General features: G+C 50.9%; 1 protein-coding gene across 16 annotated transcripts in view; it reads left to right on the top strand.

The window, feature by feature from the left end:
• The window catches only part of MAP7D3 (MAP7 domain containing 3), a 1137171-nt gene that overhangs the window by 809463 nt on the left and 306674 nt on the right, over positions 1-21034 (top strand). The window lies entirely within an intron of this gene.

The raw sequence follows: 21034 nt of genomic DNA on the forward strand, positions 1-21034 counted from the left end.
TTTTTCAAAACACTTTATTGGGTTTTCTGTAAATATAACTATTATCCTGAACCAAACATGCCATTTTTGACATGGTTGTCCATAGTTACTAATTCGATTTGTTTAGGAAATTAGGATGTGCTTTCATGGTTACTCTCACTTTTTTCTGGTGTCAGTGTGTTTCTTGACAAGTCTGACTGGGATCCCGCTAATCAGGACCCCAGTCACTTGTTATTGTTAATTGTAGCTTATATAGCGCGTAATCCCCAGCAGGTCTCTTAGCGCTTATAGAGAAAGCTCAGATATCCACCATAGTCCCAGGGACATGCAGGCCAGCAAGTTAAACTGTAACCAGGGCTTCCCTAAACAAATAGGTCTTAAGACTTCTCCTAAAGGAAAGGAGAGCAGAGTCTTTCTGAAGGTTCTCTGGTAATCCATTCCAAATCCGAGGGATTAAAGCCGAAAATGCTCAGCCCCCTTTCGATGCCAGTTTAATTCTTGGAGGAACCAGAAAGCCTGCTGTGGATGATCGCAGTGTGCGTTCTGGAACATAGTTCAACAGGCGCTCCTTAATGTAGCCTGGAGCTTGGCCATAAAAAACTTTATGGGCGATACAGAGGCCCTTAAACTTGGCTCTCTGGCTGACAGGAAAACAGTGCAGCAAAGCAGTGGCGTAAGCCTGCCAAACCAGCCTAAAAATCAGCCTGGCTGCATCATACATAATCACCTACATCTTGCTAACTCATTTCACTATGCTTCCTCCCTACATTTGACTTGGTAAGTACGTTCATACCTTCACAATTGGCCACTGGTGTACCCCTAAGTCCCTAGTATATGATACTAAGGTACCCAGAGCATAGGTACACCAGGGGTCTCCCATGGACTGCGGCATGTATTGTGACATCCGTGAGGGACCACTTAAACTGTGACTACAGGTCTGCCTCTGCACCCTGGGTAAGCTGGAGCTCGCACCAATTATAACGGATATAAGTTTTTTTTTATATCCGAGGTCACTACACTTAAAACTTATAAGTCACCCCTAAGACAGGTCTTTCAATCCTTACTGAAGGCAGAGTGCTGGGTTACAAGTATGTGGGTGCCCCTGCATTGTTAGCACTTATGCGTGTTGGAGTTTCTAAGGCGTCTCTCGCTCGGAGTTTCGTTCCTCCTCTAGTAGAAATCTGAACTCCTGTATGTCTTTCCGCTGCTACCACTCCTGCCGAGAGTGCTCAAAATGTTCAAGACTGATTAGGCCCAAATCATCCTGCGGGCCCTTGATTGGGCACGGAGGATATGGTATCCAGAACGCCTGGGCTTGAGCATCTGTCCTCTGATCGGACTGTGTCTCTTGGTGGATCTGGCGTTGCAGCAGCAGGGCAGAGTTCTGCACGAGGACCTTCGCAGTCTCCACCTTCATGCTAGGAGATTGAACAATGACAGCTGACTGCCCTCGACCTTCCTCTGGAAGTGGTCCTTTAACAAAAACTGCATATGCCTGTCGTTGGGACTGAGATATGGCTTGGTGTAGTAGACAGCAGATAGACCACTGCTAGGTAGTTATCTGATGTCTTGGTTGTTTTGATCCTAACCCAGTTAAGGTTTGCTCTTGACACAGTAAAAGGTACCTTTTTGGACTCTTCCAGAATTTTTGTGGTTGCTGGATTAGCTCTCATTTTTTGCGTCTCAAAGTATTATGCTCTTCTTGAAAGATTTACAGCATTTGTTTCCTCCCTCTTGCTTTGTCATGCCACAGTGGGGCCATAATTTGGTCTTCACATTTCTGATGTGCTGTCCTTTTCAGCTGTTTCACTGCTTTTCCTTATGGCGTCTCACCCTCTAGACAGTGTTCATCATTGCCATAACATTGACTCAGTGTGTGAGTGAGATTCAAGCTTTTGTGTCAACCACCGTACGCCACCTTCTTGTCAAAGAAGCTGGTTTTGCAGTCACTGCAATCTTTCTTGCCTAACATTGTGACGATGTCCCACGTTGGTCTAAACATCAACCTGCCAGCGTTCTGTGCTTCGCTTTACCCCTCTAAGGAGGTGGAGAGCCTCCACGGCTAAGACCCCAAGAGAGCTCAAAGCTTTTATATTGAAGGTACCAAGGACCACCGTGTGTACAGTCAGCTCTTTGTGGGATGCTCTTGAGTGGAAAAACGTAGTCTGTGCAGAAGAGAACCATCTGGATCGTGCTCTCCATAAGGATCTGAAAAAGCTGCTACCTGGGCTTTGGCATGCAGAATTCTTGTCCTAGACATTTGCCAGGCCGCTACGTGGGAGTCCCTCCATACGTTCACAAAGCACTATTGTCTCGACAGTCAGGTTTGTAGATAGTACTATTTTACCCATTCAAAAGGTGAGCAATCTGTAGCTAGAAATCTCTATCAGAAGAACAAGGTACTTACCTTCAGTAATGCTCTTTTTGGTAGAGACTCAATCAGATTCGTGAAGGATCCTCCCCCTTCAGCCTTTGGATTCTGTCCATAAATAAGATTTCAAGAATCTGTACAATTTGCCTCTGGGACTCTGTGTCTGGAGGCATAGACCGTCTCGAAAGTAGAAGGCGTCCACACCCTCAAGTGGCACCTAGATAGGCTCTGCACATCCTTTTGAGATTAGAAGACCGTCAGTACTGCTGAAAGATTTCCGGATCCAGTCTGACACCTGTGAAGTATTCAGAAGGTGAGGAATCTGTAGCTAGGTGGAGTGTCTATCGGAAAGAGCGCTTCCAAAGGTAAGTTACTTGTTCATCTACTTCAGAGCACTCGGAGGTCTCCTGAAATTTGCACTGTATAGGCGAGATGTAGCCTGTAACAAAGCCTTCCTGAAATCCCGTCATTTTACAAATCAAGGTTCAGTGAAAGCCACTCTAAAGTCCATCTTTTAATTATAAAACGGCTAAAAGCTACTCCTTAGGTTAAATATCTGTACCAAGGTTTGGAAATTAAAACAAAATGGACTAACAACCCGTCAGATACTACCTTTAAAGACATTATGAAATCATTACAGACAGTCATTTGAATGCACTGGTATTTTTGATCAGAGAATTTAGATCAGCTTAAAGTGATCAAGCTACTGATTTATTAAACTGCGGGCTCTGTAATTACAGAAAGCAACCCATTTAGTTCTTCTTATGTTGACAGTTGGTGACAACAGAAAGATAAATGCTTTTAAAACCCCCTTGGTGTACAGATGCGTTGAGAAGTTTCAAAATCAGTCATAACAAAGCTATGCTACACCTCCAAATAACTATACGTTGTTTTTAAGAAATTGTCTAGCAAACCATAACTGTTGATATATGTAGGAAGGTACATCCTGACTATGGTTGCCCCCAACTTTTTGCCCTGTGTTTTAGCTGGTTTTGGACATAGTCGACCTGGGACCCTGCCAATCAGGACCCCAGGCCTACTGCTCTCTCTTTAAAATGGATTCCATGTACCCTAGGTACCTTTCCAATTGGTACTGGGCCACCCTATCAGACCCTGTAACTCAGGGCATGAGTGTACCCAGGGCTGCCAGGGGCTGCAGCATGTATTATGCCACCCCTGGCTGGCCTCTTAAATTTGACACAACTGGCTGCATGACAGCTGGGGCAAAGTCGTGTAATCACCCTTTGCTGTAGGTGTAGTATACCTATACCTAACCCTAAAATGGACACACAGATTCCTATCAGTCACTCCTATGGCAGGCCTTGACAATCCTGAAGGCAGAGTGCTTGGAATCGTGTGAGATGGTGCTCTGGCATGAGCTGAGCCTGTCTGCAGCTTGCGGAATCAAGTCCTAATAGCTGTTTCATGATAACGCATACCATATACTCTTAAGTGCATTATAATCCTCGCGGTTAAATGCTATCTTTGGTATTGCTTTATCAAAACATGTCGAGTAAGGTGTCATACGAATTGGAATACTAACCCCTCGCCAATTCTGGCGACGGGGTTAGCATTCCACCCTTCTAGAGGGACACGACATGTATGTAACTGTGAACCCCGGTTAAAGTTAACTGAAGCCTCAGCTCCACAAAATGGATGCTGCCACCACAGACACGAGTCTGACCCCCTGCAGCTGGGAGTCCTTCCAGCGAGGGGAGCCTGGACAAAGGGTTTCCTGTCAGGGGCGGTGCTAGCACCGTCCCAGACATGGTTTTGTGTATCCTGGGTAGGCAGGGCTTTACAGGAAGGTGACTGCTGAGTGGCACCCCGGTGCTCACTACGCATAGGCCGGTCTGAACCAGTTCCAGGGGCACACCAGCCCCTGGCCTGGGGAAGTCCGGCATGGCTGAGGGGTGTAACCACCTCCCACCTAGTCCCACCCATAGGCAGGACCTAGTCACCGGGTCAGCCCCCTTTTTTAGTATAAAGATGGGAGCGGGCCCCCTGTTAAGATCAGATCATCTTTGGAATCAAGATACCACTTTCTTCGAAAGGACTTCACGATTTCTTCTTCAAGATTCTCCCTTGTGGCTAAGGAGTAGTCACCCTGCATCCGCAGGCACCATCCTAAAGAACACTGCGGTCTGCTGCAAGTCCTTCATCACGAATCCGACGACCCAGCTCGACGAGACCCGGCTTCCCTGGCACCTCTGACCTCTACTCACCTCTACAGCCCAGCTGAGAACCGTGAGTGCGACGAGACCTCAAGGGACCGACGATCGCCAAGACTGCACGACATCTTTACTGCAAGCCCACCGTGTCCTCCACTGGTGAGTGCTTTGGGGTCCGAGAAGCCCCGACCCTGCGCAGCTCCAGCACCCAAGATCAGCCCCCCTGCATCTCCACGATCTGCGTGGGGCCCTTCTGCTGTTTGCTGTGCACCGCGTTGTTTGGCTACTAGCCGGCTGGCTTGTGGCCTTCTGAACGACGCCCAACGACTTCACGACTGCTGGTCTGGTTGCTCCAGGCTGGCCCTTGCTTCCTTCTTCTAGAGAGGCACCCCGGACCCTCCTGGTCCACTCCAGACGCCATTTTAGGTCCACCGCGTGGGCTTGAATTTGCCAAGGCTTTGTTGCCCAATCCTGGGTCCAGCGACGCCGACAGCTTCTATCTTCGTGGGACAGCTCGATCCTCCATCCTGGTCGCCGACAACGCCTCCTGGTCCGTGAGATCTTCGAGTCAAGCGTCACCCACTCACCTTGTCGAGGTGGCTACCATCCGGTGCCCTCCTGGTGCCCACTGACTACTGGCTAGTAGTCTCGAACTTGGTCCCCTCTGCTTTCAGGTGTCATCTATCTTCGAGGTCCAGGCTTGGATCCAACTGAACTTTCTTCACTGGTCACCGGCCAGCATCTTTTCTTCCGGCTCCTGGTCCGTCTACGAGGATTCCCGACGTCTTTTCAGACCTATGCAGCTGCAGCCCCTGGGCTAGGTAACTTCGGCATTTCGGTGCCCCAGCATAGCCTCACTATCCAAGGGTCAGGATCTACTTTCGTTTTCTCCCTACCAGGTCGGGTTCGCCCGAGAACACTAACTTTCTAATTCCTAGCTACCATAGACTTTTGTCCCGCATCTCGCGTGAGAGTGCACACACTGCACCCGAGTCCCCTAGGCCTCCTAGAAGTAATCTAACGATTCCCTAGTCAAGTCCTAGCGATTCCAAAAGCTATTAGTACTGTACTTACCTGTTAGGAATTTCGCATTCCACTTCCAGAGTATATGGTTTTCCGTGCCCCTCGGGCATTTGTATATACTGTGCTAACTTAAGTATTTTGTAAGAGTTTTGGTTTGTGCTTAGTACCCTGTCCTCATAAAGAGTACAGGGCTGTTGTGATCTTTAAATAAATAACTGTTTATTTTCATAACACTTGTGTGGTGTCCTCTCACTTGGTATTCAAGGGGTATATGTGTGGTAAACAGCTGGCTTAACACGCCCTCTCGAGTCTTTAGCCTTAGACTGCTCGTATCCACGCTACTAGGATAGCTGGTCTATAAGGTTGACTTACAACCAATCATCAATAAGGGTTGCTGGACTGATACATAGTGTTCACTAGAATAGTGAGCACTGCATATCAGGCCACCTTCTCACATTGGCGGCAGCGGTTGGGATTTGAGCTTGCTGTTGTTTTACCACACGTATCCTAAGAATATCTTGTTGAAAGATCACATAAGTACTGTTAGGTACATATAACTAAAGCTTAGAATACTCTGAGTTCTACTGAACCAGCTGTTGTAGCTCCTCAAGGCTTAGCACACCTTGGCTGCAACTCTAGCAAGGGACCAGTAGGTAACACATAGTGTAGGTAGGTGCATCACTTACACCACACTAGAAGCAGTATGTCGGTCACAGGAGGAAACACTGAGTCTCCCCTTGTGTCAGTTGACCCTCCACAGGTCATCCCTTCAAAATATACTGCTCTTAGCTTCCATGAGATGAGACAAGTGTGTACTCTCAGGAAACTAAAACAGGGGTCTAACCCCACCACTTCCTTTCTGATTGGTCTCCTAGAGGCTTATGATGCCAGTAGGGCTGGTAACCCAGACCCTTCTAATCCAGAAGGAAGTATGCCCTCCTTACAGGGTCCCTTTGATATCCATCCCCTCCATGAGGCAGATGATGCTGAGGAGGAGGATGAGTTGTCTGGGGATGAGGCAGATAAGGGACAGGTAGAAGTCAAGAGACTAACCAGGTCCAACTTAAGCAGACATGAGCTTGGTACTGGGGGACTCCTGGGCCCACTCTCAGGTCAGCTTAACATTGGGAATGGACGAGTTAGGTCTCTATCAAGAGGCTCTAACAGATCCTTTCGAACCAATGGCTCTCTCAACTCTTCTCACAGAGGAATGTCTTCCCCTAAGAGGAGAGTGTATGAAGCTGAAGAAAGGGCAGTCAAACTGAGGATTGAAAGGGAAGAACTTGCCCTGGCCAAAGAGAGACTTGCCCTTGCTAGAGAGCAAGAATTATGTGGGCTAGTTCCCACTGGTGGCAGCAATAAACCTAGCAATAGGGAAAGGAGTTTTGATAAAAAGCACCTGAGTAAGATAGTGCCCCCCTTTAAAGAAGGGGATGACATCCACAAATGGATTACTGCTTTGGAGAGGGCCTGCACTGTGCAGGGTGTTCCCCAAAGTAAGTGGGCAGCTATCTTGTGGCTCTCCTTTGATGGTAAAGGTAGAGATAAGCTCCTCACCACAAGGGTGGAGGATGCTAACAATTACCAAGTCTTGAAAAATGTACTGGTTGATGGGTTTGGTTTAACCACTGAACAATACAGGATGCTGTTCAGAGACACCCAGAAAACTCAGTCTCAAGATTGGACTGACTTTGTTGATTGTGCCACTAAGGCTTTTGAAGGCTGGCTACTGGGTAGTAAGGTTACTGATTTTAAAGGATTGTATAATCTAATTATGAGGGAGCAAATCTTAAATAATTGTCAGAACCAGCTATTACATCAGCACCTGGTAGACTCTGAGTTGACCTCTCCACAGGAATTGGGTAAGAGGGCAGACAAATGGGTCAGAACCAGGGTTAGGCCTAAAAACCAGGGTGGTGACCAGAAAAAGGAATCAACCAAGCCTCAAGAGAAGGGTGGGGATAAATCCACAGAGAAGACTTCCCAAGGGCCCCAAAACTCCAACAAGGGTGGTGGGTCCCAGAACACTCCTTCTGAACAAAAGAAACCTTATTGCCATACCTGTAAACAGGTGGGCCATTACAAAAGTGATGCCAGTTGCCCTAAAAATGGTAATAAGGGAAATGTGCCCCCAGGTAATACTCCTAAACCTCCTGTTACCACTAGTGGTAATCCCCCAGGTGGTGGGAGTGCCCCCAAGAATGTGGTGGGCATTACTTTGGGCCATCAGGAGGACTATGGCCTAGCCAGGTTCCCTGACCACACTCTTGTCTGTGAGACTGGCATGGGGTTTGCCAACTTCACTACTGGACCCCACATTTTGGGAAAGTATAGACAAGAAGTTTTAGTGAATGGTCAGAAAGTTGAGGCATTCAGAGACACAGGGGCCAGCCTCACCATGGTGAGTGACCATCTGGTCCCCTCTGCTCAACTGACCCCTGGTTTTACTTATCAGGTGACAGACATTCATGGAGTGAAGAGAAGGCATCCCATGGCAGTAGTCAAGCTCAGTTGGGGTAATGTCACAGGGCCCATGAGAGTGGCAGTGACAGATAACCTACCTGTAGATTGCTTACTGGGGAATGACCTGGAACTCTCAGCATGGGCTGAGGTGGAACAAGAAACACATTCCAGAATGATAGGCCTATCCAGACAGGTTAGTGGGGCAGTAATAGCTACAGCCCCAGTCCAAGCACCATTCCTCCCTGAAAAGGTTGGAAGGGCAGTGGTAGCCACTGCCCAGGCTCAGACAGACTTTTCAGAACAGGATAGGAGGGCTGTGACAGTCACAGCCCAAACACAGACTGAGTGCCCTCCTGAAAAGGTTGGCAAGGTTGAAATGGTCTCAGCCTCTACTCAGACAGATAGTGAGGTTGTGAAGCCTGAAACAATGGATCACTCCACTCAAACCGAGAGCATTGAGGAGGAAGAAGAGTCTTCCCCCTCCCAGACACTAGGTGAGAGCCAGCCTCCTCAGGGAACTGACTCTACCCCTGTTGAAGGAACTGCCCCAGAGGTAGTCAGGCCTAGCCTGGCAGAGCCCCTGATGGCAGTGGACCCTTCCCAGGTGGGACCCAGTCTGGAGCAGGTAACCTGCACCTCTCTACCCTGCCTCAGTCAGCCCAGGGCTGAAGAGACCAGGGAGGCCAGTGGTGGACCCCAAAGGGCCCCCTGTCCAAAAGAACCCCCTAATCAGCAGATTAGGATCACTGAAGCTGGTAAACCTAGCCAAGTGAAAATAGAACAGACTCCTGAGGGATCCCCCTTAAAAGTAGTTAGGGAACTCCCACAGCTGGACACTGTTGGGCACAGCCAAACATGGGGCCTAAAAACCCCAGACCTGACCTGTCCCTCCAGTAAGCCAAACAGAGGGACTCAGCCTCCAGCTTTAGGTAGCCAGAGACTGACCCTGAGAGCTCAGTGCATCTCAGCTAAAGAAAGAAAGGCACACATGATGAATGGTGATTGGAGGAAGTTGAGCCCAAAGGTAGAGGAGCCTCACTTCAGCACTCCATCCCAGCATCAGCCTTCTTCTTTCCCAAGACACACCAGAGACAGAGATTCCCTATGGTGGAGACCCTCAGATACCCTTAGGGTGAGGGGTTGCCTAGTGGACCATGACACAGGGGGAAACCAAGCCAGAGCTGGTACTTCCTTATATGGCCACTTAGGTAATAGAGGCTTACCTGGACAAGGATAGCCTTATCTCCTTTCGTTTGGGGGGGGGGTTGTGTAGGAAGGTACATCCTGACTATGGTTGCCCCCAACTTTTTGCCCTGTGTTTTAGCTGGTTTTGGACATAGTCGACCTGGGACCCTGCCAATCAGGACCCCAGGCCTACTGCTCTCTCTTTAAAATGGATTCCATGTACCCTAGGTACCTTTCCAATTGGTACTGGGCCACCCTATCAGACCCTGTAACTCAGGGCATGAGTGTACCCAGGGCTGCCAGGGGCTGCAGCATGTATTATGCCACCCCTGGCTGGCCTCTTAAATTTGACACAACTGGCTGCATGACAGCTGGGGCAAAGTCGTGTAATCACCCTTTGCTGTAGGTGTAGTATACCTATACCTAACCCTAAAATGGACACACAGATTCCTATCAGTCACTCCTATGGCAGGCCTTGACAATCCTGAAGGCAGAGTGCTTGGAATCGTGTGAGATGGTGCTCTGGCATGAGCTGAGCCTGTCTGCAGCTTGCGGAATCAAGTCCTAATAGCTGTTTCATGATAACGCATACCATATACTCTTAAGTGCATTATAATCCTCGCGGTTAAATGCTATCTTTGGTATTGCTTTATCAAAACATGTCGAGTAAGGTGTCATACGAATTGGAATACTAACCCCTCGCCAATTCTGGCGACGGGGTTAGCATTCCACCCTTCTAGAGGGACACGACATGTATGTAACTGTGAACCCCGGTTAAAGTTAACTGAAGCCTCAGCTCCACAAAATGGATGCTGCCACCACAGACACGAGTCTGACCCCCTGCAGCTGGGAGTCCTTCCAGCGAGGGGAGCCTGGACAAAGGGTTTCCTGTCAGGGGCGGTGCTAGCACCGTCCCAGACATGGTTTTGTGTATCCTGGGTAGGCAGGGCTTTACAGGAAGGTGACTGCTGAGTGGCACCCCGGTGCTCACTACGCATAGGCCGGTCTGAACCAGTTCCAGGGGCACACCAGCCCCTGGCCTGGGGAAGTCCGGCATGGCTGAGGGGTGTAACCACCTCCCACCTAGTCCCACCCATAGGCAGGACCTAGTCACCGGGTCAGCCCCCTTTTTTAGTATAAAGATGGGAGCGGGCCCCCTGTTAAGATCAGATCATCTTTGGAATCAAGATACCACTTTCTTCGAAAGGACTTCACGATTTCTTCTTCAAGATTCTCCCTTGTGGCTAAGGAGTAGTCACCCTGCATCCGCAGGCACCATCCTAAAGAACACTGCGGTCTGCTGCAAGTCCTTCATCACGAATCCGACGACCCAGCTCGACGAGACCCGGCTTCCCTGGCACCTCTGACCTCTACTCACCTCTACAGCCCAGCTGAGAACCGTGAGTGCGACGAGACCTCAAGGGACCGACGATCGCCAAGACTGCACGACATCTTTACTGCAAGCCCACCGTGTCCTCCACTGGTGAGTGCTTTGGGGTCCGAGAAGCCCCGACCCTGCGCAGCTCCAGCACCCAAGATCAGCCCCCCTGCATCTCCACGATCTGCGTGGGGCCCTTCTGCTGTTTGCTGTGCACCGCGTTGTTTGGCTACTAGCCGGCTGGCTTGTGGCCTTCTGAACGACGCCCAACGACTTCACGACTGCTGGTCTGGTTGCTCCAGGCTGGCCCTTGCTTCCTTCTTCTAGAGAGGCACCCCGGACCCTCCTGGTCCACTCCAGACGCCATTTTAGGTCCACCGCGTGGGCTTGAATTTGCCAAGGCTTTGTTGCCCAATCCTGGGTCCAGCGACGCCGACAGCTTCTATCTTCGTGGGACAGCTCGATCCTCCATCCTGGTCGCCGACAACGCCTCCTGGTCCGTGAGATCTTCGAGTCAAGCGTCACCCACTCACCTTGTCGAGGTGGCTACCATCCGGTGCCCTCCTGGTGCCCACTGACTACTGGCTAGTAGTCTCGAACTTGGTCCCCTCTGCTTTCAGGTGTCATCTATCTTCGAGGTCCAGGCTTGGATCCAACTGAACTTTCTTCACTGGTCACCGGCCAGCATCTTTTCTTCCGGCTCCTGGTCCGTCTACGAGGATTCCCGACGTCTTTTCAGACCTATGCAGCTGCAGCCCCTGGGCTAGGTAACTTCGGCATTTCGGTGCCCCAGCATAGCCTCACTATCCAAGGGTCAGGATCTACTTTCGTTTTCTCCCTACCAGGTCGGGTTCGCCCGAGAACACTAACTTTCTAATTCCTAGCTACCATAGACTTTTGTCCCGCATCTCGCGTGAGAGTGCACACACTGCACCCGAGTCCCCTAGGCCTCCTAGAAGTAATCTAACGATTCCCTAGTCAAGTCCTAGCGATTCCAAAAGCTATTAGTACTGTACTTACCTGTTAGGAATTTCGCATTCCACTTCCAGAGTATATGGTTTTCCGTGCCCCTCGGGCATTTGTATATACTGTGCTAACTTAAGTATTTTGTAAGAGTTTTGGTTTGTGCTTAGTACCCTGTCCTCATAAAGAGTACAGGGCTGTTGTGATCTTTAAATAAATAACTGTTTATTTTCATAACACTTGTGTGGTGTCCTCTCACTTGGTATTCAAGGGGTATATGTGTGGTAAACAGCTGGCTTAACACGCCCTCTCGAGTCTTTAGCCTTAGACTGCTCGTATCCACGCTACTAGGATAGCTGGTCTATAAGGTTGACTTACAACCAATCATCAATAAGGGTTGCTGGACTGATACATAGTGTTCACTAGAATAGTGAGCACTGCATATCAGGCCACCTTCTCACAATATAATTGAACAATTTTAAAATCTTAGTGTTGCTTATTCATATCTCCGAGTCTTAAGTTGTCATGTTATCATAGATGAGCTGTCTTTAGGGCGTGGGGTAGGCTGGCTTGAATCCAGGATCCCATCATGGAGCCGACTTCCGCTATCTTTGGCGGGTCGAGTGGCAATAGCCAAAATGGTGGTCCTTCCTAATTTTCTTTATCTCTTCCTAAATATCCCCATCCCCTTCACTTCTCATTTCTTTCTCAAACTGCGCTCCCTAGTCATCTCACTTGTTTGGGCAGGTAAACAACCCAGGGTGGCTTATGATATCTGTGAGAAGTTGGCCTGATATATGATGCTCACTAGTTCTAGTGATCACCTTGTATCAGTCCAAACAACCCTTATGGTGATTGGTTGTAAGTCAACCTTATAGACCAGCTATCCTAATGGTAGCATGGACAAAGCAGTCTTTAGGCTAAACTCTTTTGGCATGTGAAGCCAGCTGTTTTACCACATATAACCCCTTGAATACCAAGTGAAAGGACACCACACAGGTTGTTATGAAAATACACAAGTATTTATTGACTAACATACACCTCTGAACTCTTTATGAGGTCAGAGGGCTAAGCACATGACAAACTCTTAGGAAAAATACGTTTAAGTTGCACGATTTACAATGGTGCCCTAGGGGCACGACAAACCATATACTAAGTAAGTGGAATGTGAACGTCAATCAAAGGAATGGAGCTGTCCAGAGGCTGTAGGATCGCTGGGACCACGCTATACTAACTTGAGGTAAGTAAAAGGAGGCCCACGAAACGCGTGTGCAGAGTATGAACTCACACGCGAGATACGTACAAACGTCTATGGACAGTACAGTTTTAAGAAAAAGGTGAGTATGGACGTCCCTGACTAGATAGGACTAAAACGACTGTGGAACTGGACACTAGGAGAGTCAAGCTACCCTTGAGCACCGAAATGCTTGTGTTACCTCACCCACAGGCTGCGGGTGCATAGGTGCCAAGTCGTGTCGGGTTCCGGCGTTGAAGTCTATGGAGCCTGGAGGAAAAGATGCTGCAGGCGGTCAGGAGGAAGATGTCCGGTGTGATCCAAGGGTGGATCAGTGAAGAGAAGAACCTGAAAGCAGAGGGGACAATGTTCAAAGTCACTAGACAGTGACTGGAGTGGAACCAGGAGTGGAACCAGATGTCGTCGTCGCGATCAGGTGAAGGTGGACGCTTGTCTCTGCAGCCACGTGGACCAGGTGGTGTCTTCGACGACCAGGATGGAGGCACGAGCTGTCCCACGCAGGCTCTCGCTGTCGGCGGTGTCGTCTCCGGATTCGGGTTTCAACAGGCCTTGGCAAAGGCAACCCACGCGGTGAGTGGAAACGGCGTCTGGAGTGGACCAGGACGGTCCGGGGTGCTCCTTTTTTGGAAGGGAGCAAGGGCCAGTCTGGAGCAACCAGACCAGCAGCAAAGTTGTCGGAGTTCGTCGTCTAGGAGGTCACAAGCCAGCCGGCAAGTGACCAGACAACGCGTCGAGCAGCAAACAGGCAGAAGGGCCCCACGCAGATCACGTGGATGCTGGAGGGCTGATCTTCGGTGCGGGAGCTGCTCGGGGTCGGAGCTTCTCAGTCCCCAAAGCACTTGGAGGAGGAGGCTTCTGAAGTCATGCTGGAGCGAAGTGCTGCTTCTTCCAAGATGGCCGGTCCCACGTGTCTCGTCGCACCCACGGGTCTCAGCTGTGCTGCAGATATGGGTAGAGGTCGGAGAGGTCTGGGAGTCCGGGTCTCGTCGGGCTCTGAAGTCTGGATCCTTGCAGGAAGACGACAAAGGGAAGCCGCTGTACGCTGATGGTGCCTGCTTGTGCAGGGTGGACACTCCTTGCCTACAAGGGAGATTTTCTTCAGTCTTCTGTGTAGCAGAACGTCAAAGTCCAGAGTTTCTTCTTGTAGAGTTGATCAGGATAATCTAATTTGGAATGGGACCAGCTCCTACCTTTATCCAGCTAAAGGGGGGCTGCACTACGACTAGGTCCCTCCCCTGGGTGGGACCAGGAAGGGGCGTGGTTACACCCCCTTTCCATTGTCCGGTCTTGCGACAGCTTTGGGGCTGGAGTGCCCCAGGAACTGGTTTAGACCGGTGTATGCACAGGGACACCTTCTGTGCCCCAGGCATGTCTCATTCCTTTCAGCCCTGTCCCACCTAATACACAAAATCCTATCTGGGGTGGTGCTAGCACCTCCCAAGGCAGGAAACCCTTTGTCCAAGCCTCCCTCGCTGGAAGGACTCCCAGCAGCAGGAGGTCAGACTTGTGTCTGTGGTGGCAGCATCCATTTTGTGATGCTGAGGCTCGAGTTAACTTTAACCGGGGTTCACAGTTACATACATGTCGTGTCCCTCTAGAAGGGTGGAATGTTACCCCGTCGCCAGAATTGGCTAGTGGGTAGTATTCTAATTCGTATGACACCTTACTCGACATGTTTTGATAATGCTATACCAAAGTTAGCAATAACCGCGAGGATTATAATGCACTTAAGAGTATATGGTATAGGGTTATCATGGAACAGCTATTAGGACTTGGTTCCGCAAGCTGCAAACGGGCTCAGCTCATGCCAGAGCATCATCTCACATAATTCCAATGCCTTCAGGATTGATGAGGCCTGCCATAGGAGTGACTGATAGGAATATATGTGTCCATTTTAGGTTTACATATAGGGATACTATATTTAAAGCAAAGGGTTTTACACCACCTTGCCCCAGCTGAGTGATCAGCCAGTTGTGTCAGATTTGGATGGCCAGCCAGGGGTGGCCCCCGGTAGGCCCTGGGTGCACCTATGCCCTGGGTACCTAAGGTACACTCTACAGGGGCTGATAAGGTGACTCGGTATCCAATTAGATATGTACCTAGAGTACATGGAATCCATTTTACAGAGAGGGCAGTGGGCCTGGGGTCCTGAATAGCAGGGCCCCAGGTCAACTAAGTCGAAAAACCAGCAAAACACCAGGCAAAAAGTTGGGGGCAACCATAGTCAGATATCTACCTTCCTACAATATCCTCACTCTCCCAATGTCTGCCGGTGGGATGGGCGCGCCTGATTTCAAGATCTATGCTTTATGCGCCCAGGCCAGTTTCCTGCACTGTTGGATTCACCCTACTCCTTATCAGCCCCACGTCGCTGTCGAGACTGATTTGGCATCGCCTTGGCCCCTGTCCACATCCCTGTTTGCGCCTGCGGTGCGCCCTCAGTCGGAAGTTGACACGGTCGGGACTCTACGTTCGGCCTGGTCAGGCCTGCGGCTGCTTTCTGGCTCCCCTTTGCTTTCTGCTAACTCTATGCCGATTGTAAACCACCCAGACTTCACTTCAGTTTTCCAGCATGTCCCGGCATTCAATGCGACTGGGTTTGGGAACAGTGGCTGACCTATACCCAGAGAACACCTTTTACTCCCTCCAAGACCCCTCGGGCCGCAGGACACACTTTTGTTCTATCAGCTGCGCGCTACTTGCCGGATGCTACATCCCACATTCCCTCAGCCACCACCCACCATTCCGGCTCTGGACTCAATATACACTTCCCCATCGCCACACAAGCTCGTTACCAAGCTGTACACCCCCTCCCTAGCTGACGCCACCATATCCAGGGATTGCGCGCAGGAGGCATGGAGTGCTGACCTTGGTATTGAGATTTCGAAGGCGGATTGGCTCTACTGTTGTAATCAAACAAAAAAGCTGTCACCGAATTACCGGCTCCGATTGATTCATTTCAAGTACTTGCACAGGTTGTACCGCACCCCGGTGCAACTTCACTGACTCGGGCTAATCCCTGGGGGCAATTGTATGCGCTGAGCTGCTGCGGCCTTCGCCCATCTAGCATGGCTCTGCCCTAAGGTCTCTGAGTTGTGCCGGGCGGTGTGCTCCACTATTTCAGACATCACTGGCGCTGTGGTTCACCCCGATCCACCCCTGTGCCTTCTTGGTTTTGTTAAGTTTTGTCTTGATGCTTCCCGACGTCTGACCTCCATGCTGTTGGTCCTTGCTAGACGCAGGGTGGCCATGTGTTGGGGCCGGCGGCCTGCTCCTAAAGCCGAGAGTTGGCTGGAGGATGCCTCTCTGTGTCAGACTCTCCTATCCGAGTTCTGGGACTTGATGCCTACCAGGTCTCGACCTGTTGACATTTGGGGCCCCCTGGTTGCATATCTCCTCTCCCGTTCACACCCAAATGATGCTGCCTCTCCCGCGCTCCCCGCCGGCCCTGTGCCCATCGCGGCCGCTGGTGCTGGTCACTGACAGTCCTCTCCCCATCTTTAGGCGCCCCTGCTTCTCCAGAATCCATACTGTTGTTGCTATTAAATGAGTGCTCCCCATGGGGGATTCTGTTTTTGGTGCAGTGGAGCTGTGATGCCAACTTTCTTGGCTAACTAAGCTGCTGTCAATGTGAGTTACCTGTAACTATTTATTTGAAAGAGACACTTTAGTGATAGATTCCTTACCTTAGAATATCCCCAGGCGTCAGACTGGATCCGGACATTTTTGCGTAGCAGTACCCTTGCGCGTCGGTAGACGTCGTCTGCGGCTCCGCGTCCGTCGTGGGCACCGTGATGACGTCGTCGGAGTACTTAGAAGCCGCCTCCGCGTGCTGACGTCAGTTCTTCTTTTTTGGAAAAAGCAGTAATCCTTAGTCCATTTTTGACTAACTTTTTGGATCATTTTTGATCATTGCTCGAAGTCTTACGACTCCGATCGGTGCCATAGGGATGCCTGGATTCAAGCACTGCGAGGATTGCGACCGCACGATGTCGGTCACGGAACCTCACCACCTGTGTCTAACTTGTCTAGGCGTCGACCACGACGACAACGCCTGCTCCGAGCGGTCCCGCAGGCGACTCGAACTCCGGCAGTCGGCCCCGCGCCGCGAGAGGTACCGGTCCCACGGGATGTCGAGGGACAGGTCGCGGGGTCGGAGCCACCACAGCTCCGAGAGTCGGTACCACTCCTCCGGGTCGAAGTCGTCGTCAGGTAAGAAACACAAGAAGTCGAAGAGGCGTCATCGCTCTTCTGACTCCCCCCGATGCTCGCGCGACGCGGCCATGGGTTCGGGTGGCACCACCCACGCGGCTCCGTCGGAGTCACGGGTGTCGCGTCGCGTCCAGCCCCACACCCTCCGGTCCCTGGGCGAGACGCGACGGCGGAGGAGATCGAGCGCTTCCTCATGGCCATGAGGTCCCTCTCTCCTCCTACGGGTTCCGCAGGGCCTTAGGGCCCAGCGGGCCGTCTGGGGCCCCTAGCGGGTCGGGGGCTTCGGCCACGACGCCGCCGGCGCCGCAGGGCCCCACGGTCCCGACTTCGGTCCCGGCGCCGCAGGGCCCAGCGGTCCCGACGCCACCGGCGCCTTCGGGCCCGGCGCCGCGGGACCCCACTGGAACCGCTTCGGGATCTGGGTCGTCGCCGGTGGACCTTACGACCCCCTCGGGTGGCGCCGTCCCCGATGCCTCCTTCGCTCCGGTTCCCCCGTCGGAACGGCACCGCTGTGCGCCGCTTTCAACGGCGCTTGGGGAGTTTTACTTCAATAAACCGGCCCCATTGGTTGACAACCCTGAAGTTCAGGAGATGGGTGATGAGGAGCATTGGGAGGGGTCTGAGGACCCTCTGACCTGAGAGTGTCTGCCTTTAGAGGACTGGACAGGTGACCTTGGGGATGCCAGTGGTCTGGACACCTCTCCTGACACTGGTTTTGTCTCGCCTCCTACTGTGGCTTCGGAGGAGGGGGCAACATATGGTGTGGTGTTGATGGGGGCTGCCAAGGTCTTGAGCCTTGAGCTCCCCGTCGCGGCCGTGAGGACTAACCTCCTCACTGAGGTCCTTAAACCGCAGTCATGCCCCTCGGAGCCTCAGTTTAATGAGGCCTTGACCGACGTTCTTTTGGGCACTTGGTCCAGACCCGCTACGGGTTCGCCCGTAGATAGGAACGTGGCCAGACGCCACCGCCCGGCCCCGGGCGACCCAGCTTTCCTGTCCACCCACCCCATCCCCGAGAGCCTGGCCATCCAGGCATCCACTTCCCAGACCGCATTCCCGTCAGCTCCGCCGGATAGGGAATCCAAGAGGTACGAGATGTACGGTAAAAAGGTCTTCTCCTCCCTTAGTCTGGGACTGCAGTCTTCCAACACTGCCTGCCTCTTGGGCCGTTACACCCACTCTCTGTGGGATACGGTTGCGGAAGTGCTGCCAGAGTGTCCGTTGGAGGTATGGGCCAAGCCCTTGTGGAGGGCCGGGATGCAGCCAAATATTCTATCCGGTGTGGGCTGGATACCACTGACTCACTAGGTAGAGCGATGCAACTTCTCGGCTGATGTCCAAAACACATTGATGGACATGCTGTTTGATGGCCGTCGCCTTTTTGGCGACAAGGCAGACCATGCGCTTGAGCGCTTTAAGGACTCCAGAGCTACGGCCAAGTCCTTGGGCCTCTCTGCCCGCGCCAGCAAACGGGTGCCTTTCGCTCCTTTCGTGGCCAAGGAAGGGGCGCCCCCACACGTGCTGCCAGCCACACGCCGCAGACTACCATCCAGCGCTGTGGCGGCCGTGGAAATCGCCGTGGAGGCAGTCGGGGACAACGGCGAGGCCAGTCCACACCCTCCCCCACAGCATCCACCTCTAAACCCTCCTAGTCCGTGCTTCTCGGCCCATGTGACGCCAGTGGGGGGAAGGGTACGCCATCACCACTCTCACTGGCGCACTGTCACTTCGGACAGGTGGGTGCTGCAGATCGTCTGGAGGGGCTACTCCCCCCCCCTTCGAGACGACCCCTCAAGCCATGCCACGGCAACACCACCGCGTATCAGGGGATCATTTGCGGCTTCTGCAGGAGGAAGTTTCGGCCCTCTTGGCTAAGGGGGCCATCGAGCGCGTTCCTGGGCCCGAAGTAGAACGTGGTTGCTACTCCCACCAGAAATGCACACAAAAGGTTTACCTCGGATCTTAAAAATCTAAAACTCGAGGTACGCCAAAAAGAGAGGAAATGGAGAGCAAAATATAAGCCTCAAGATAAGGAGGAATATATTACGGCTCTTAGGAAATACGTGAAGCTTATTTTACAAAGTAAAATTAACTACTTTTCTGGAAAAATTTTAAAGTCCCAAAATAAAACGAAGGATACTTTTAATATTGTAAATGACCTGTGTAACAGCGATAGAACTGTGCTTCCTCTGTCGACCTCACAGGAGCTCTGTGACTCCCTAAACGATTTCTTCATAGAGAAAATCGCCACTATTAAAAAGAATATCCAAGGTCTCCCGGGTGGGGAACCTATTGAAGATATCTATTTGAATTCGGCCACGCTAGATACACTACCTCTTATCGATGAGAAGACCCTGTCAGAACTTCTTTCACGTGTTAAATCAGGCTCGCCTTTTGACAGTTGCCCCCCCACATTTTAAAGGAAGTGTGCCTAGCTATTCCATCGGCAATTCTTCCCCTTCTGAATGAATCACTCTATCAGGGCAAAGTCCCTGATGGGTTTAAAAATGCCACCGTGATTCCACTATTAAAAAAACCAGGAGCTGATCCCTTAATTTTAGTCAATTACAGACCTATTTCCCTTCTCCCTTTCTTTTCTAAACTTCTGGAGGCACATGTCTCCAGATGTCTATCCAACTTTATTGAAAGCTCTGAATACTTGGAACCAAACCAAGCGGGATTCCGGCCATGCCACTCCACGGAAACGGTCATTCTGGCTGTTCAAGATACATTAAGATCTAATGCTGACAAAGGCATCCATCAGGCTTTGGTGCTCCTTGATTTGTCAGCCGTGTTCGACACGGTTGACTATAACATCGTGATCAACCGTGTCGAGCAGGCCGGCCTCAGGGGCCCCGCTCTGAATTGGATTGCCTCTTTTATCACAAATCGCACACAATCTGTGCGTTTGGGATCATTTACAGCCCCCAAGATGTCATCGACTTGTGGTGTTCCCCAAGGTTCGTCACTTTCCCCCTTATTATTTAACCTTTCCCTCCGCCCACTGATTTATTCTTTAAAAAATCACAAAATAACCTTATTTAATTACGCTGATGATCTTCAGCTAATTATTCCTCTAAATTCCCCAAATTCTGCCGCCGAATGCTCAGCCGTAATGTCACATATACAAAACTGGATGACCTTAAACCATCTTAAACCGAACCCAGGCAAGACAGAACTGATTTTGCCTGGGGAAAGTGGACTGAGTTGGGGGCAACTGTGCTGGCCAACAGACATGGGATCCCCCCCTACAAAGACCCAATCGGTAAAAAGCCTGGGGATTACACTCAATGAGGACCTATCCCTCAAAGGACAGGTGGGAACGGTGGTCTCCGCTAGTTTTTTTCAACTTAGGAAGATTAGGAAAATTGCCCATCTCCTAACACACTCTGCACTTATTCAAGTGGTGATTGCCCTCGTTCTCTCCCGGTTAGATTTTTCAAACAGCCTTTATTTGGGTCTCCCGGTGGGACTATTAAAACGTTTACAGATGGTCCAAAATCAGGCGGCAAGACTGATCTGGAAACAACCAAAGTGGCAATCAATTAGAGCTGGGTTGGAAAAACTTCACTGACTGCCAGTGGCCCAGCGAATTGCCTTTAAAACAGGATGTATCACCTTTAGGGCGCTCCATGACAATGGCCCTAGATTTATTAGGCAATCTATCACTAATTATACACCTTCGCGCAACCTACGCTCTAAACATCTATTTCTTGCAAATGTCTCCTCATTTAAGAAAAAACGCCAGGGCGGCAGCTGCTTTTACCATCTGGCTGCCTCCTTTTGGAATGCTCTTCCCCTCTCGATCAGACAGAGCAAGGACTTACTGACATTTCGAAAATCTTTAAAAACGTGGCTATTCCAACAGGCTTATGCTTAAGAGTGGTGTTGATTGTCTTGACTCTATAGCGCCAAGAAACCCAAGGGTGTATGTGCGCTCAAGAAATGGTTATTAACATAACATAACATAACTTTCTGGTACCCAAGAAGGGCAAAGGGGGCCTACGCCCTATCTTGGACCTACTGAACGTCAA

Source organism: Lissotriton vulgaris, chromosome 4_1, assembly GCF_964263255.1.
Source record: "Lissotriton vulgaris chromosome 4_1, aLisVul1.2, whole genome shotgun sequence".
Lineage (NCBI taxonomy): Eukaryota > Metazoa > Chordata > Amphibia > Caudata > Salamandridae > Lissotriton > Lissotriton vulgaris.